Source organism: Nycticebus coucang, chromosome 21, assembly GCF_027406575.1.
Source record: "Nycticebus coucang isolate mNycCou1 chromosome 21, mNycCou1.pri, whole genome shotgun sequence".
NCBI lineage: Eukaryota > Metazoa > Chordata > Mammalia > Primates > Lorisidae > Nycticebus > Nycticebus coucang.
The window spans coordinates 32,551,461-32,571,046 of record NC_069800.1 but is presented as its reverse complement, the minus strand read 5'-3'; the positions used below and the strand labels follow the sequence as shown (position 1 = coordinate 32,571,046).

At 44.1% G+C, this 19,586-nt stretch overlaps 1 pseudogene; it reads right to left on the bottom strand.

Moving 5' to 3' along the window:
• Positions 1-16,306: 16,306 nt before the first annotated feature.
• On the bottom strand, positions 16,307-18,072 carry LOC128573308 (septin-2-like; annotated as a pseudogene).
• Between the last annotated feature and the right edge of the window lie 1,514 nt (positions 18,073-19,586).

The window sequence follows — 19,586 nt, the reverse complement described above, 5'->3', positions numbered from 1 at the left end:
TATTAGGTGTCTCAGCTAATGAAACCCAAGGAAGAGTTAACTCATTCAACTACAGAATTACTACGGATGAGGTTTAAGGATTTAAATGCCACCAGGGCATTTTCTCTTCGTCTCTCATTCCTGCTTTCTTCTCTCTTCATTTTCATTCACGCAGGCTACCACCCTTCACTTGGCAGGAAACATGGCTATGAGCAACTTCCCAGTTTTACATCTGGCAGATTCTACTATTAATAAGACAGAACTTCTTTTTCTTTGGTATGGTCTAAAATATCCAAGGGTTGGGATCTAATTGGCCAAGCTTGGGTCATTACCATCCCTGAACAAATCATCTGTGGCTGAGCATGAAATGGGAGGGAGAAGAGAAAATCAGTTCAGTTAAAGCAAGTTCCCAAATAGCCATGTGGGCAGGTAAGGATGGGTTTCATTTAGCTTTTCTTATCTCATAAACTACCTCCTGAATAGCAACCATTTTATTTATTCACAATTATGCTGGTCAACTTGGCATTTTTTCTGGTCCAGGTCAGCCCAGCTGGGGCTGGATGGTCTCAGATGCCCTCACTCAACTATCTGGTGGTTGGTGGGCTGTTTGATCTGGAGCAGAGGGATGGGGATTGGGAGAGGTGGCTCACTGACATGTTTGGTGCTTGATTCGGTATTGGCTGGGGTGACAGGATGACTTGGCTACATGTCATTCATCATTCAGCAGGCTAACCTGGGCTTTCTCATATGGTGGCAGAAGAGCTTCCAGCAACAGGAGGCAAGCCTCAATGTACAAGTGTTTTTCCAGCCTCTGTTGGCATCCTATTTGCTAATGTCCCACCAAACAAAGCAAGTTATACAGCCAAGCCTACATTAAAGGCTCGGTCTCTAAATGGAATAAGATATATTGTGCCCCTTACTTCCTACCTACCCATTATATGTGTATGAAGTAATGTCAAAGCTAACCAATTTCAACAAAACAAATAACTGAATTTACCCTGTTAGCAATAAATGCATAACCACCATGGAGGTATTATGTATAGTTGTAAATAGAGATATGATGGAATGAGAGAATCTACGTAAGTGACCAATTAAGTCCTCCCTGTTTGTTGCAGATGTTCATGAGAAAAATATCCACCAGTACATATTTCCGGTATGAGCATTATCCCAGGTTTTGTTTCTGAAGCCTTGGCAGCTTCTGAAAACTGACTGTTTCATTGGAAAATATTATACAAATCAGATCCAGTATGATCTGTATGCTAGTCATAAACAAGGTCTTTCCAAGAATAGTTTCACCAAAGCAATGCATTTTAATGCTTTCTGCGTCAAATTAAATACAAAAGACTAGAGGGCGGGGCCTGTGGCTCAGTCGGTAAAGGCGCCAGCCCCATATACCGAGGGTGGCGAGTTCAAGCCCAGCCCCTGCCAAACTGCAACCAAAAAATAGCTGGGCGTTGTGGCGGGTGCCTGTAGTCCCAGCTACTCGGGAGGCTGAGGCAAGAGAATCGCTTAAGCCCAGGAGTTGGAGGTTGCTGTGAGCTGTGTGAGGCCATGGCACTCTACCGAGGGCCATAAAGTGAAACTCTGTCTCTACAAAAAAAAAAAAAAAAAAAAATACAAAAGACTAGAATCCTTGCTTCGACCTAACAGTTAGTGGGTAGGTGAGCTTAGAACAAGGACCAAATACACCATCAATGTGGTGTCTTGGAATTTTTGTTTAGGCTAATTTATTATTTTTTTTTTGAGACAGAGTCATTTTCTGTCACCCTAGGTAGAATGCCACAGGGTCATAGCTCGCATCAACTTCAAACTCCTTGGCTTGAGCAATCCTCTTGCCCCAGCCTCCCACGTAGCTGGGACTACAGGTGCCGACCACAATGCCTGACTAGTTTTTCTGTATTTAGTAGATGAAGGGGCTTGCTCTTGCTCAGGCTGGTCTCGAACTCCTGAGCTCAAGTAATCCACCTGCCTCAGCTTCCCAGAGTCCTGAGGTTACAGGCATAGGCCATTGGGCCCTGCTGTAATTTTCTTTTTTTTTTAAGAAAGATAATACAAACTCTCAATAGGAACATCGTTTAATAGCTAACAGCATGGACTTTGGAGCCAGAGTTCAAATCCTGACTTTCTCACTCATCATGATTTTGGACAAGTTACTTAACCTACCTGTGCCTCAGTTTTATTGTCTGTATAATGGAGATGTAATAATAATATCTTCCCCTAACGATTGTTACAAGGACTAAACAATTTAATATTTCTGAAGTTCCAACTTCTGCTTGGGATAAAGGCAATGAGACAAAATTGGAAGCATTTTTAAGGATATAAGGGTGTCATCAGGATAATTATTTATGTCCTTCATCTTCATGAAAAGGCCATTGTTGTTTCCTTGTTGATTGTCAGTAGCAGCAGCTCAGGGAGATCAGGGTAGTAAAATACTACTTGGCCAGCGTAAGGTGAGGTGAGCCCCACCCATAATTCTAGCACTCTGGGAGGCCAAGGTGGGATGACTCCTGAGATCAAGAGTTCAAGACCAGCCTGAGTGAGAGCAAGGCCCCATCCCTACCAAAAGTAGAAATTAGCTGGGTGTTGTAACGGGTGCCTGTAGTCCCAGCTACTGGGGAAGGCTGAGGCAGGAGAATCGCGTAAGCCCAAGAGTTAGAGGTTGCTGTGAGCCGTGTGACGCCACGGCACTCTACCAAGGGCGGTACAGTGAGACTCTGTCTCTACAAAAAAAAAAAAAAAGAAGCAGCACTCAGCATACTTGAAGATCATAATTGCCTGTGTGAGGCTGGTGGAGAAGATGTGAGCAGTGTCAACAGTGTAATAGTGTGGTGTGTTTTAGAGAATTTCAATCATGCGTGCTTTCTCAGTCTCTTCTTTCTACAGCCTACGTTTTTTGTTTGTTTTTGTTTTTGTTTTTGTTTTATAGAGACAGAGTTTCACTTTATCGCCCATGGTAGAGTGCCGTGGCCTCACACAGCTCACAGCAACCTCCAGCTCCTGGGCTTAGGCAATTCTCTTGCCTCAGCGTCCCGAGTAGCAGGGACTACAGGCACCTGCCACAATGCCCGGCTATTTTATTGTTGCAGTTTTGGCCAGGGCTGGGTTTGAACCCACCACCCTCGGTATATGGGGCCGGCACCCTGCTCACTGAGCCACAGGCGCCACCCTCTACAGGCTACATTTTTAAGTGAAGTCAAGCATTAATAAAGTATGGAAAGTGCAGGCTGTAGCCATCAACCACACGTGTGGAGTGTAGCCATCACCGTACCAGCTAGCCTCACCTTTCTGGAATTGCCCACCAAAAAAGTAATGACATTTAAAAGAATAAGTAGCTGCCATTAAAGACAATAAGTACTTGTTATACAAAAATATTTGTGAGGTATTGTTAAATAACTAATTACTACTTCATTTTCTTTAACAGAATTTCAAAGAACACTTGGGAAGTTTAAATGACTACACAGAAGAATGAGCAAACTCCTTGGTGTTGGAGCACTTTGTTAAATCACAAGCATTTTATTCTTAGATTGATTAAATCAATTGTCTGCACACCCCCACCTGAAATTCCCAGCTCATCCATCATCTCTCTTCATTGTCCCTCTTGCCCACAGAGCCAACACAAATATTTGATGAATGAAAAAATGAATAGTTTCCTCCACGTAACTCACAACACATTTGCAGTAAACAATGACTCCCTGAAATCTGAGGCCACAGATATTTTTGAAAAATGGGTAAAGAGTTGAATTAGGATTTTAACTAGCAAAATAAATAAAAAGAATTATCTTATGGGCGGCACTTGTGGCTCAAGGAGTAGGGTGCCGGCCCCATGTACCAGGGGTGGTGGGTTCAAACTTGGCCCTGGCCAAAAACTGCAAAAAAAAAAAAAAATTATCTTATGAAAAAGCTCCATTCCAACATATCTGTAATTATTAACATTCTAAGGATGGAGAAACCCCAGAAAAGTGAAAATAAGTATTATTTTTCTACTGATTGGGCATTATTTGCAACCTCACTCTCAAGTTTGTCATCTGGTTCCACATGCCCCTCCCCCTGCTTTGTTGCCTCACTCACCACATTTTATAAGAACAAATTTTAAGAAGACTAAGTCTATCCTTTTAAATGGGATTTGTTTCCAAGTTCTAAGAAGGTTTATGAAATCTCTAGAGTATTGAACTCTGGCCTCATTAATTGCTTGGAAAAGATGAACTGTGTTAGAAGGAAAAAGGAAAGAGGTCAGTTCTGGGTTAGATTAATGGGACTGAGACATTTGTTATTCTCTCTTTTTAAGTCTGAGTCTCATTCTGTTGCCCCAGGCTAGCGTGCCATGGCATCATAACTCACAGCAACCTCAAATGTCTGGGCTAACACAATCCTCCTGCCTCAGCTTCCCAAGTAGCTGGCACTACAGGCACCCACCACAATACCCATTTAATTTTTCCATTTTTGGCAGAGACAGGGTCTTGCTCTTATTCAGGTTGGTCATGAACTCCTGAGCTCGAGCAGTCTACCAGTCTTGGCCTCCCAGAATTGTAGGATTATAGATCTGAGCCACCTCTTCTGGCCAATATTTGTTATTCTTAAGAAACAACCTGAGAGCTGGGTAGGTCCACAGTTTCACCTATTTGGGAGGGTACAGTAGGAGGATTGTTTGAGTGAGTCCAAGAGTTTGAATTTAGCCTGGGAAATATAGTGAGACCTCCATCTCTCTCATTAAAAAGGAAAGAAAAAGAAACAATCTAAGGAGCCATAACCACATCTTGTTATGATTATTGTGTTTGCTGGTAAGAATGCCTGCCACCCCTATAGTTACTGTTACTATAGTAATGAAATGAGCCCTGATGGAGAGAAAGAAACTCCCAAATATCCATTTTTAAAAGAGGAACAGTTTTATTTTACCCACCAGAGCCTCAGCAGACTCTCAGCTGACTAAAGTTCAAAAATGGCCGAGCCCCTGGACTGACTCTGTCTTTTCCCTTTTATCTCCAGCCAAAGGTCCATGGGGTTCTTCTCATTCATTAGTTTGAATTGAGATGGAGAAGGTGGCATGAGCTTTTACCGCAGCTGAAGCAAGCATTAGTTTCAAGGTCCCAAGAAGATAAGTTTCTACAAATTCTTAAGAGCTGAGTCACTACAGAGAAAACTTTATAGGTATGTCCTTGGGGCTTCTGTGAGAAGCCTTTTTTTTTTAAGACTTTATTTTTTCTGGGTATCCTCTCTCAACTGGAGCACACCTTCTCTAAGCTAAGGAGCATAAAACCACCAGCATTTTATAATAATGATGTATCCCATGGTTCAGGAATTCAGAAAGGTCATAGCAGAGACAGTTCATCGCTATTTCTCAATGCCTGGTCATCATCTGGGAAGAGTCAGACAGCAAGGAGTGACTTTGCAGGTTCATATTAAGCTCATCTAAATGTTAGCTTGTTTGCATGGCTGACAGTGCATGCTGGCTCTTGGCTGGGTGGCCTCTGCATGTCATGTCTCTGCTGGGGTTTCCTTACGCAAATTGTCTGGGTTCTAAGAGTGAATATGTTACAAGAATTTTCTTCTTCAGTAGGTCTTTGATCTTGGGGATTCAAAGAATGAATCCATTGACCATAGACCAGTGGTAAGGCAGAATTTATGAATACAGAAATAGTAACAGAGTTCCTGACAGAGGGAAAGACTCAAGTCCTAAAATCTTTGCCTGGGTCCTTTGTCTAGGGGTATATATAGTTGTGTGTGTCCTTTGTAGTTACATTTGGCCAGGACTTGGTAACAAATGAATGGGGCATCTTCCCCTAGGAGCAAGGTGAAGGGAGCCATTCCCTTCAAGAAATTGCCCAGGCCTACGAAACTTACATGAAATTGTCCAGGCCTAGGAAATGGGGGGTTCCTGTTCATCCCTGAATGGGAGAATCTTGTATGACCCTTAAGCCTGTGAAATGCTCACAGGGGAGTAGTGCAGCAAGAGGAGGCTCTCTAGGTCCAACGGTGGTTGTGGGGTTGGCATGGGCAGCACGTGCAGGCTATGCCGTGGTCTCCCTCAGGCTTCCACTGCTGGCAACCCCCTCTGCTGCACTTGGTTCTCCAGCCCTCACCTCCCTGCATCCAGCCACACCAACATCCCAGGGGAGCAACGCAGAAGGCGAGAGAAGGCGAGGGAGGTCTCCCGGGTGGCCCAGTGGGCACCACTTGCCCTGTATCAAGTATCCCCTGAAAAGCTGGAGTATCATATCTACCCTGGGGAGTCACATAGTGTCATTTCCACCACAGCCACAAGCCCACCCAACTTCAAGAAGAGGGAACATAGGCTGCACCTATCAGTGGGAAGAATAACAGATATATCATAAGAAGAGAGAGAAGGCAAATATTACTGTGGTCCTTTCTGAAAAATACAAGATGTCACCTTAGGCATAAAATACATTTTAATTTTTCTCAGGTAGTACAGAGGATAAAAATGGCTATTTAGCCTTTGAATCTGTTTGTATAGTTTGAAGAAATGTAACATTTTTTCCTGTAGATTAGTGAGGGGAAAAAATAAACTTTTGTTAAAATGAAGCCAAGATAGAGAAAATGAGCATTGTTGGTAAATACTTTGACAACAATGGGTCCTCCTTGAAACCCAAGAATATAGTAAATCTAAGCAGAGTGGGAGAGTGGGAGAGGAAACTCGATCAGATAAACAGCAGCCTGGGGGAGAAGCTTGAGAAAAAACAAATTTAGCCAAGCCAAATATCAATGAAGCAGGAAGTTTCTCTGCCGCATCAGCCTCAAACTAACAAGAGAATCCTTGTGTTTGATTAATGTGGCACTAATGCCTAACATCCTTTTCCCCCCTTCAAAAACCAAATTTTCTGTTGGGAAGGCTCAGTGCAACCACACTTTGCAAATGTCCATAGAGATTTCTCTGCTCCAATTTCTCCTTTTTCTTCTGCTTTTTCTAGCACCCAGCTCTATGTGGACCTGAGTTCAACCTCAACTCCAAAAGGGTGAATGCCTCTGGTAAATTCCTGGGACAGAATCCTCTTCTGCCCATAGCATTTCCAATACATTTCTACTAATGGTATGCTGGAACACTATCAGGAGCTCCTACCACCACCTGAATCTGTCACCCAGGCTGGAGTTCAGGAGTGTGATCATAGCTCACTGCAATGGCACACTTTTGAGCTTCAGTGAACCTCCTACCTTAGCCTTCCAAGTATCTGCACTACAGGCCTGCACCAGCACATCCAGCTAACTTTTTGTTTTTGTAAATATGGCAGTCTCAGTAAATTTCCCAGGCTGGTCTCAAACTCCTGACCTCAAGCAATCCTCCCTACCTCTGCCTCCCAGAGCACTGGAATTATAAACCCCAAGATCACTGTTCTAAAATCAACTTTTGTTCTGCTTAGGACATAATTACTCACATGGGGTGTAACATAAACATTGCATCTGACCCTTAAACTGGTTAAGTTTGCTATGGCCAATGCCCACCAACTCAGGAATGGATTAACAAGCTGTGGTATATGCATATCATGGAATACTATTCAGCCATTAAAAAAGTTGGAGACTTGGGCGGCGCCTGTGGCTCAGTCGGTAGGGCACCGGCCCCATATACCGAGGGTGGCGGGTTCTAAGCCCGGTCCCGGCCAAACTGTAGCCAAAAAATAGCCGGGCGTTGTGGCAGGCGCCTGTAGTCCCAGGTACTTGGGAGGCTGAGGCAAGAGAATTGCTTGAGCCCAGGAGTTGGAGGTTGCTGCGAGCTGTGTGAGGCCACGGCACTCTACCGAGGGCCATAAAGTGAGACTCTGTCTCTACAAAAAAAAAAAAAAAAAGTTGGAGACTTGGCTCGGTGCCTGTAGCTCAAGCAGCTAAGATGCCAGACACATACACCAGAGCTGGCGGGTTCAAATCCTGCCTGGGCCTGCCAAGCAACAATGATAACTACAACCAAAAAATAACCGGGTGTTGTGGCGGGCACATGTAGTCCCAGCTACTTGGGAGGCCGAGGCAAGAGAATCGCTTAAGCCCAGGTATTGAAGGTTGCTGTGAGTTGTGACACCACAGCACTCTACCCAGGGTGACAGCTTAAGGCTCTGTCTCAAAAAAAAAAAAAAAAAGTTGGAGACTTTACATCTTTTGTATTAACCTGGACAGAGTTAGAACACATTCTTCTTAGTAAAGTATCACAAGAGTGGAGAAGCAAGAATTAGAATGTACTCAATTCTAATGTGAAGCTAGTAGATGATCTAATATGTACCCTTAAAAGAGAAAAGCAAATCAATTCAAGATGGGGGGCAGGGAACCAAAGGAGAGGGCAAGGGGAGGAAGGAAGCAGAAGGAGGGTCACGTGTATGGCACACCTCTCGGGGTCAGGACACAATTATGAAAAGGGACTTTACCTAACAAATGCAATTAATGTAACCTAATTCTTTGTATCCTCAATGAACCCGAAACAATAAAAAAAAAAAAAAAGAGTTTGTTATGGCTGGGCTGGATTATATTTATATAAATCTAAACATGCTTATAATTTTTCCACAAATCTGTTGACACTTCTGACCCCAGGCTGTATGAAACCGTGATACATGTCAAGTGTTAATACCCTATCCAAATCTCACATACAAGGTTGGACAATTAAGTTCATGAACTCATCCTAGGAAAAGTGCTACATACCTCCTTGCTGAATATCACTATGGTCTTCTTCAAAGTACTTCTGTCCAACCTCATATGATAATTGTGAAATTGAGCCTGCCTAAATACTACAATGACCTATGATTTAAAAAATTGAATACTGGGCGGTGCCTGTGGCTCAAGGAGTAGGGCGCCAGTCCCATATGCCAGAGGTGGCAGGTTCAAACCCAGCCCTGGCCAAAAACCAAAAAAATAAAATAAAATAAAATAAAAAATTGAATATTTTATTTTTTTCAGCTCTGTATTGGAATATATAAATACTGAAATCTTGAGAAAAGCCTGAATTATTTCTTATGTTTGTCCCTATAGGCAAATGCTTGTTACTCTTTCCCACTTTTGTCTGTGCCCTGGGCTTCACTGCCATCTAACTTGAGAATCTGGAAAGCCCTGGTAGGCAATCAAAGGGAATGAAGAGGGTGACATTGAATTGGATGTTTTCTCAACTTCCTTCCAAATACACAAAAAGTCAAATCCTGGATTCAGGGTCTGTTTCTGGTCTGGGGGAACCCAGTCTAAGACAGCACAGTATCTAGGAACTCTCTCCTTCCTATACATGGGCCTGTGCAGCCTTGCTTATACTACCCATGGCTGGCAGAACTCAAGCTGGCCACCTGACCTAAGTTAGATGAATAAGACTCTCCCTCCCTAGATTCCTTTAATGGAGCAGAGGGCATGTTGATTCGTGTTGGCAGAAAGCCTTTCGCATGTGAACTTGGAAGCTTTGCAAGGTCATAGTGTATTATATAGGCAGGAGAAACAGAGAAAGCCTGTGTTCAGTAGAGGAGGGAGGGAGAGAGAAGAGAATGGGCAAGAGAATCGGAGATGAGAGATGGCTTCTTGTTCTAGGGTCCCTCCCATCCTGAAACCTTCCAACATCCAGGACCCAGTCTATGAATGATGCCAACATACACATAATCAGCTCCCTCCTGTCTCTCAAGCCAGCTCAGGTAACTTGTATTACATACTGCCAAAGAGTCAATCAATCCAGGAAAGCATCATAAAATCACAGACACTCTCCGTGACGCAGAAGGTTCTTCCACTACACTCCTTTGCGCCTTTCCTAGTAATGAATCTTCTCCTCACAGCCCTGAAAGCACAGTGAGTGTTAATCTCTCCCGTGGGTGAATGAACACTCCTTCTCCTCCCCTGTGGCATTTACAAAACCTGGCCTGGAGACCTGGCTGGTATAGAGAGCAAGGTGTTTGTGATCCCAGACAATTCAGAGTGGGATAATTTATGCTCTAATTACCTTAGCTGGGGCCACACAAGCTCAGATTTATAGATAGGAGGGAGTCAGGGAAGTCAAATACACATGAGCAGGAATAGACCGTGATGCCAGCTCTGTAAGCTACTCAACTCCTACTTTCTGTTTGTCAAGAGTTGCCAGACCCTCAGCCACTCTGTACTGGCAATCTGGATGCTCAAAAGGGGCGGACATATGAGGCCCCAAGATGATGCCACAATTGGGGTCAGTACCTTGACCCAGCACCTTGACCCAAAATATCTCCTTTCAACCAACCTGCCACAGTTAATAAAATTCTCTTTATCAACTTGTTCTTTTGGTTTCATTTCCCGAATGTCACAAAAACTCAATGTACTATGAAAGAAAAAAAGGCTAGGTGTCGTGTTTCACTACTGTAATCCTAGCACTCTGGGAGACCAGGTGGGTGGATTGCTTGAGCTCAGGAGTTGAAGAGCAGTTCTGAGCAAGAGCGAGATTCCATCTCTGCTAAAAATAGAAAAACTAGCCTGGCGTTGTGGTGGGTGCCTTGTAGTCCAGCTACTTGGAAGTCTGAGGCAAGAAGATTGCTCAAGCTCAATAGTTTGAGGTTGCTATGAGCTATGATGCCATGGCATTCTACCCAAGGTGACAAGTTGAAAATCTGTCTCAAAACTAAACAAAACAAAAACCCCAAAAACTGGCATGGATGTGTAGAGAAGGGAAGACTCCCACACTGCTGGTGGGACTGCAAACTAAGACAGCCCTTTTGGAGAGACGTATGGAGAATCCTCAAACATCTAAAAGTAGATCTTCCATTTGATCCTGTAATCCCATTACTAGGTATCTACCCAGAAGAACAAAAATCTTTTTACCACAAAGACATTTGCACCAGAACGTTTACTGTGGCTTCATTTAATTGCCAAGTTGTGGAAACAACCTAAGTGCTCATCAACCCATGAATGGAACAACAAACTGTGGTATATGTATACCATGGAATACTATTCAGCCATTAAAAAAAGATGGAGATGGGCGGCGCCTGTGGCTCAGTGAGTAGGGCGCCAGCCCCATATGCCGAGGGTGGCGGGTTCAAACCCAGCCCCGGCCAAACTGCAACCAAAAAATAGCCAGGCGTTGTGGCAGGAGGCTGAGGCCAGAGAATCGCGTAAGCCCAAGAGTTAGAGGTTGCTGTGAGCCGTGTGACATCATGGCACTCACCCGAGGGTGGTACAGTGAGACTCTGTCTCTACAAAAAAAAACAAAAAAGAGGGAGACATTACAGCTTTTACACTTACCTGGATGGAGTTGAAATGCATTCTTCTTAGTAAAGTATCACCAAGAATGGAAAAATAAATATCCAATGTACTCTATACTAATATGAAATCAATATATAAACAATTCCATGCTCATAAGAACAATTATACACTAATATAGTCTAGTTCATGGGTAGAGGGAAGCAGGAGGGGGAGAAAAGGGGGGAAGACCATTGGCAGACGGAGGGAAGGCGTGAGGTGGGATCTCACCTAATGTACACATTGTGAGGGTGTATAACATGCCCCCTGGGTGAGGGGCTCTTTTACCAATGGAACTTTACTCTGCAAGTGAGAACAATGTAACCTAAAAATTTGTATCCTCATATTAATTTGAAATAAAAAATAAATTATATATAAAAAAAAAGAATAGAAAAAAGGCTGGAACTCAGCTGCTAGGGCGCCGGCCATATACACTGGGGCTGGCAAGTTCAAACCTGGCCAGGGCCTGCCAAACAACAATGACAACAACAACAAAAAAAAAAAAACAGCTGGGCATTGTGGCAGGTGCCTGTAGTCCCAGCTACTTGGGAGGCTACGGCAAGAGAATCACTTAAACCCAAGAGTTGGAGGTTTCTGTGAGCTGTGACACCACGGCACTCTACCGAGGGCGACATAGTGAGACTCTTGTCTCAAAAAAACAAAACAAAACAAATAAACAAAAAGATTAGGGGACAGGTGTTGTGGGAAGAATGACAGAGATAAAGTTGTAGAGGATGGGAAGCTGAGGTAGCCCAGAAAGCTGAGAGCATCCACTCCCTCTGGGTTGTCAGAGTCAGACAGGACGAGGTTGCAGCAGAGGGTGAAAGTTCAGAACAGCCTCTGTGGGAGTGGGCAAGGGAGTTGACCAGGTACAGGTGCAGCATCGACTGAGGTGCAGCATCGACTGAGGTGCCACAGTCTTCAGTGCACTTCTTATGCAGTTGTGTAGTGCTCAGCAGTCTGGGTGTAGGAAATAAAAATGTGAAGATTGACTCAATCTATGGATTTTCTTTTTTTTTTTTTTTTTTTTTTGTGTTTTTTTTGGCCGGGGCTGGGTTTGAACCCGCCACCTCCGGCATATGGGACCAGCGCCCTACTCCTTGAGCCACAGGCACTGCCCGTCAATCTATGGATTTTCTAAACATTTCATTCCTGCAACATAAGTTCCTCTTTTTAAATTCATCTTATTATATGGTAGGGCAGAGACTATTACTTGAACTATTCCTTCTAACTTTTAGCTGGGAATATGGCTTCCTGAGTAAAGAGTACATTTCCAGGCAGTGCAGTGTCTCAAAGCAGTGGTGCAGTGGCTCACACCTATAACCCCAGAATTCTGGGAGGCCAAGGCAGGTGGATTGCTTGAACTCAGGAGTTTGAGACCAACCTAAGCAAGAGCTGGTCTCTACTAAAAATAGAAAAACTAGTCAGGGATAGAGGTGCGCACCTGTACTCACTGCTACTTGGGAGGCAGAGGCAAGAGGATTGCTCAAACCTAAGAGTTTGAGCCTGATGTGAACTACAACCTCACAGTGCTCTACCCAGGGCCATGGCACTCTACCGAGGGTGACAGAGTGAGACTGTCCCAAATTAAAAAAAAAAAAAAAGATTACATTTCCAAGCCCATCTTCCAGCTAGATGTGGTCACATGACTAAGTTCTCACTAATGGGAGATAGGTGGAAGTATTACAGTGACTGCTAGTAAGTGTCCTTAGTCCTTAAAGGGGCAGGCATGGCCAGGCTCAGTGGCTTATGACTGTAATCCTAGCACTCTGGGAGGCCAAGGCAGGAGGATCACTTGAGCTCAGGAGTTGGAGGACAGACTGAGCAAGAGCAAGATCCTGTCTCCACTAAAAATAGAAAAAGTTAACTGGGTGTTGTGGCGGGTACCTGTAGTCCCAGTTATTCGGGAGGTTGAGACAGAAGGAGTTTGAGGTTGCTCTGAGTTAGGCTGACAACATGGCATTCCAGCCTGGGGCAACAGAGTGAGACTTTGTGTCAAACTAAATAAAAAAATAAATTGTCCATCCTCACTGTCGTCTTGGAGAGACTCACTTACATTGATATTCTGTCAATTCCAGATGCCTATGTCTTCCTCAACTCCTTGTTTCAGCTTCCTCTAGATCTCTTTGAGCACCTACCTCATGGCTTGATCTGGCATAGCTCTGTTTGTTAAAAATCTCTGATCAAGGCTTATCATATTCGCCTTTGAGGCACATCTACTTATATTTTCCTTCTGATTAAATTTTTGTGGAGCTGGGTGCAGATAACTGTCATCCTAGCACTTTGGGAGGCTGAGGTAGGAGGATCGCTTGAGGCCAGGAGTTTGAAACAAGTCTGAGCAAGAATGAGATCCTGTCTCTCCAAAAAATACTAAAAAAAAATTAGCTAGGCGTGGTGATCAAGGCCTGTAGTCCCAGATTCCTGGGAAGCTAAGATGGGAGAATCACTTGAGCCCAGGAATTTGAAGTTGTAATGAGCTATGAGGAGCCCACTGCATTCTAGCCTGGGTGACAGAGTGAAACCTCGTCTCTCTCTCTCTCTCTCTTGCACACACAAACACACACACATACACATACATAAGAAATTAAGTAAGTAAAAAAAATTGCAGTGGAAATTCCCGAATTATTTTCTAATTTTTTTTAATCTATCCTGGTTCCTAATTGTTTTTAATATTACATCACTGTCATAGTGCTGTTAATAACCATGCTATCATATGCTATGCATTTATTAATTCATTTATAAAACATTGATAGATCCTCTATGTGCTTTGAAATAATGGAAACCATGGAGACACAAAAATTAATAAGACATATAGAGTTTCCCATCAATAATTTGACAATCCAATAGATGAGAGAAATAAGCAAGCAGCAAAAATAATGAAAATAGAAGAGAGGCATCCATATTTTGGAAACTTTAGGAAAGTCTATAATATTCAAAAACTTTTTTAATTCACCACTGTAATTTATAAGAATAGTGTACAGTGGCTCACGATTGTAATCCTAGCACTCTGGGAGCCCCAGGCAGGAGGATCCCATGAACTCAGGAGTTCCAAACCAGCCTGAGCAAGATTGAGACCTCAATCGCTACTAAAAATTGAAAAACTAGCTGGGCGTAGTAGTGAACAACTACAGTCCCAGCTACTTGGGAGGCTGAGGCAGGACGATGGTTTGAGTTCACGAGTTTGAGGTTGATGTGAGCTGTGACTCCACGGCACTCTACCCAGGGTGAAGAGTGAAACTCTGTCTCAAAATAAAAAATAAGAAAAAAGAAGATGACAACAACACTGGAGAGGTAGGTAGGAGCCAAACTGCAAAGGCTCCTATAGACTACATTATGATTTTGGTTTATCTTAAGAGCAATAGGAAGCAAATGAGGCAGTTTAATGTAAAATAGATCCTTCTGGATGCTGGGTGAAAACTGGACACCTAACCTTAGCCCAAGTGGTTGAGTGAGAAGTGGTTGAGTGAAGACTAGAATGTAGGAATCCATACAGTGAGAGGCAGGGGACTGATAGGCAGCTGTATCAGGAATCCAGCTATGAGGTGGAGGTAAGGAGACTGATGGGAGAAGTGGTGTGTGAGGAAGGAGCAGGTGTGAAGGTGGCACTCGGATTCTGTGTTCCCAGTGGATGGTGCTATTATTCGGGAGGTATGAAGAAGATGGATCAGATTTAGAGATAAGGGTAAGAGAAAATGAATCTTTGGCTTGGTGCCTGTGGTTCAAGCAGCTAAGGCACCAGCCACATACACCTGAGCTGGCAGGTTCAAATCCAGCCCGGGCCCGCCAAACAACAATGACGGCTGCAACAACAACAAAAAAATAGCCAGGTGTTGTGGCAGGCGCCTGTTGTCCCAGCTACTTGAGGGGAGGAGGCAGGAGAATCACTTGAGTCCAGGAGTTGGAGGTTTCTGTGAGCTGTGATGCCATAGCACTCTAACCAGGGCAACAGCTTGAAGCTCTGTCTCAAAAAAAAAAAAAAAGAAAGAAAATGAATCTTTATTGAGTCCAGTTTTGGATATACTAACTTTGAGATGCTTTTGAAATGCCCAAGTGGCAATGCCATAAAAGGGGCTGGATAAACAGGTCTATATTTGCTTAGAAGTGAGAACCACGTGGGAGATACATGGTTTTGAGTCATCTGTGGGTTGGTTAGAACAGAAACAATAGGTAGGGATGAGATTGGCCTGTGGGCCATATGCTGATTTTGTGAAGACTTATTTTATTCATCTGTGGCGTCAGATTTCATAAAAAGTATGCTTGGACTTTTTTTTTTTTTTTTGCTAATCAGTTTTCATTAGCGTTTGTGTATTTAACATGTGGCCCAAGGCAACTTTTCTTCTTCCAACCTGCAGCAGAGAAAAAAGAAAGAAAGAGAGAAAAAAACCTGCCCGGTGGCTCACACCTGTAATCCCACCTCTCTGGGAGGCTGAGGTGGGTGGATTGCTTGAGCTCACAAGTTTGAGAGTTTGAGACCAGCCTGAACAAGAACGAGACCCCGTTTCAAAAAAAATAGCTGGGCATTGTGGGCAGTTGCCCATAGTCTCAAGAGGATCTCTTGAGCCCAAGAATTTGAGGTTACTGTGAGCTATAACAACTCTACTGGGGGCAAGAAAGTGAGACTTTGTCTTCAAAAAAAGTGACACCCAGAATCACCAAGGCTTCCTGCCCAGGGGGGTAGTGTGAGCCTACAGAGGAAAGTGAGCCAGTTGGCAGAGAAAGAAGGAAGAAAACCAGGAAACAGCAGAGACCTGAAAGCGGAACAGGAGAGCGTTTCAAAGAGTATTCCACAATGTCAGATGCTACAGAGACATCAAAAGAAACCAGGCTTGAAACTGCCCATACAATTTAGCACGCCCATGGCTGAAGCCCAATGTGCTTCGATGGAATGATGAGGGGAAAAGCTAGACCAGAGGGACCTGAAAAGTCAATGAGAGATAGGATACAGGAGAGTAGAGACAACTCTTTTGAAATGTTTGTGTAGGAGGAGAGAGCTAGGGCAAAAGCTGGAGATGGTACAGGATTGGGGGAAGTTCGTTTTTTTTCAATGGCAGATACATGAATAGATAGAGCAAATAGGAAATCCACAATTAGCCTCAAATATGTATGTATACAGAAGTATAGAACATAATAATGGGGGCATCTCAAATCTTTGAGACTAAGATTTTTTCTTTTTTTTTTCTGGATAAACTACTTTAATCACTTCTTTATTCTCTTTATCAAAATATTTTCAGCATTAACAAATTTCCAATTGTAAGACTAAAATATTTTAATATATAATTTTTCTTCTAGTGTTTATCATATTTATAAGCTTAGAAAATATGAAAAATCTTTACTAGAAAGTAGGTGACAAAGTAGTGGCTTCTGCTTTTTAGGAGTAGTCCCTTTTCCTCTAAGGGTAGTAATGTTAGTTAATAACAGAGGTTCAAAAATACAAAACATTGATAAGATTTAAGTCGGACGAGCCTGTCATTATACACAAGTTGACATGATAATAATATCGGTTAGTAACAACTGCCTGGTCTCCTACTAACACGTGCATGTCACCTCACACGTGGTGCCCGAGCGCCCCGCCATCGCCATCCCAGCCCTGCATCTGCACCTGCATCCTCGCGATCATCTCCTGCATGCGGCCGAGCTCAGCTTTCTTTTCCAGCAAATCTGGTCTTTATTCATGTCCTCACTCTCCACTTTCCTGCCGCCTCTCTTCAACCTCTCGGAACGGAAGTTTTCATAGTGAAGGTCCTAGGTCACCTCCTGCTGGTCTTGCATGTGAGTTATGAGTATTGTTCTCAGCTTCAGAAATTCGTTATGCTCTGAGTTCTCCACCTCCACGACACCCCAGGGGTAAAGACGGCCTCTCACCTTCTTCCCTTTAGCTTTAATCAACTGATTGGACCACTGATTGGACCCACGGAGAAAGGGATACTGGCCTTGAGAAGTCTAGTCTGCTCTTTAAAGTCTTGGTCTTCATCTGATTCTGCATCGGGTAAGTGATAGATTTTGATGCTATGTTCTTCAATTTCATCCAGAATCCTTCTCTTCAACCTTTCCCGTTCCTTCAGAGTGAGAGTGTCTGCCTTTGCAATGACAGGTACGATGTTCACCTTATTGTGTACGGCCTTCATGAATGCAACATCTAAGGGTTTAAGTCCGTGGCCAAAGGGTGAGATGAGGTAGAAGCTGCAGTGCACCCTGTTGTCCACGATGTTGGCCGCCAGTTCAGCCAACTCTCGTCATGCAGGTACTGTTCAAACCACTCATCCATGTAGAAGATGATCGTTTTAAAACAATCCCTGCAGGGCGGCGCCTGTGGCTCAGTGAGTAGGGCGCCGGCCCCATATGCCGAGGGTGATGGGTTCAAACCCAGCCCCCAGCCTCGGCCAAACTGCAACAACAACAAAAAAAGAATAGCAGGGCGTTGTGGTGGGCGCCTGTAGTCCCAGCTGCTTGGGAGGCTGAGGCAGGAGAATCGCGTAAGCCCAAGAGTTGGAGGTTGCTGTGAGCCATGTGACACCACGGCACTCTACCCGAGGGCGGTACAGTGAGACTCTGTCTCTACAAAAAACAAACAAACAAACAAAAAACAATCCCTGCAGTTAATGGCATCACCATAGCTAGGGGTGTCCACCACTGTCAGGCGCAGCTTGACCCCCCGGCCCCCCGCTCTTCAATCTCAACAGTTGAAGCTTCAATTTGAACAGTTCTTTCAATTTTCTCTGCAGCTCCAGGTATGATTCTTTCTGGGTAGAGATCAGTCAGGAACAGGCTGTTTATGAGAGTTGATTTTCCTAGACCGGATTCACCAACCACCATTAATGTGAACTCAAAACCTTTTTTCATTGATTTTCGGTGAACTTGATTGGGAAGATTTGCAAATGCAACATAGCCAGGAGTTCGTGGATTTATAAATTGAGTTGGGTGTTACTTAGACATCTTTGGTGAAGTTTTCTGTTATCTCAATTCTGCTGCTAGAGTTTTGCTGTTTCCTCCCCTCTTCAGGGGAGTAGGCCCATAGCTCATGCATCCGCGACAGCTGGAGCCACCAGTGAAAACCGAAACTAAGATTTTTTCTTTTTTTTTTTTTGTAGAGACAGAGTCTCACTGTACCGCCCTTGGTAGAGTGCCGTGGCATCACACGGCTCACAGCAACCTCTAACTCTTGGGCTTACGCGATTCTCTTGCCTCAGCCTCCCGAGTAGCTGGGACTACAGGCGCCCGCCACAACGCCCGGCTATTTTTTTGTTGCAGTTTTGGCCGGGACCGGGTTTGAACCCGTCACCCTCGGCATATGGGGCTGGCGCCCTACCCGCTGAACCACAGGCTCCGCCCGAAACTAAGATTTTTTCAAATAAACAGTCTTAAAGGGCCTAAATAGCCATTCAGAGGCTATAAAATTGGACCCCATCCCTCACATCTTTTCTTTCTTCCTTTCCTGTTTTTTTTTTTTTTATTTTTTTGAGACAGAGCCTCAAGCTATCACCCTGGGTAGAGTGTTGTGGTGTCATAGTTCACAGCAACTCCTGGGCTTAAGCGATTCTCTTGCCTTAGCCTCCCAAGTAGCTGGGACTACAGCCCCCCGCCACAACACCTGGCTATTTTTTTTGGTTGTAGTTGTCATTGTTTGGCAGGCCCAGACTGGATTCAAACCCTCTAGCTCTGGTTTATGTGGCTGGTGCCTTAGCCACTTGAGCTACAGGTGCCAAGCCCCTCACGTCTTTTCTAAGAATAAATTACAAATGAATTGGATATCTAAATGTAAAAATAGGGCGGCACCTGTGGCTCAGTGAGTAGGGCGCCAGCCCCATATACCGAAGGTAGCAGGTTCGAACCCAGGCTCTGGCCAAACTGCAACAAAAAGAAAATAGCTGGGCGTTGTGGTGGGCGCCTGTGGTCCCAGCTACTCGGAAGCTGAGGCAAGAGAATCGCCTAAGCCCAGGAGTTGGAGGTTGCTGTGAGCTGTGATGCCACAGCACTCTACCAAGGGTGATAAAGTGAGACTGTCTCTAAAAAAAATAAATAAATAAACAAATACATGTAAAAATAAAAATCATACAAGTTCTAGATGAAATTATGTGTGAATTTCTTTGTATCTTGCATACGGAGAAAGATAATTCTGACTCAAAATCTAGAAGCTGTGAAAGAAAAGATTGATAAACCAGATTATTTAAAAAAGAAGACATTTTTGCAAGACAAGACACAGGACAGGTGAGCAAACGAAAAAGCAGCATTAAAAAAGGCAAAAGAGGGAGGGGCCTGTGGCTCAGTGAGTAGGGCCCCAGCCCCACATACTGAGGGTGGCCCAGGTTTGATCCTGGCCCCGGCCAAACTGCAAAACAAAAAAATAGCCGGGCATTGTGGTGGGTGCCTATAGTCTCAGCTCCTCAGGAGACTGAGGCAAGAGAAGGTTGCTGTTAGCTGTGAAGCCACAGCACTCTACTGAGGGCAGC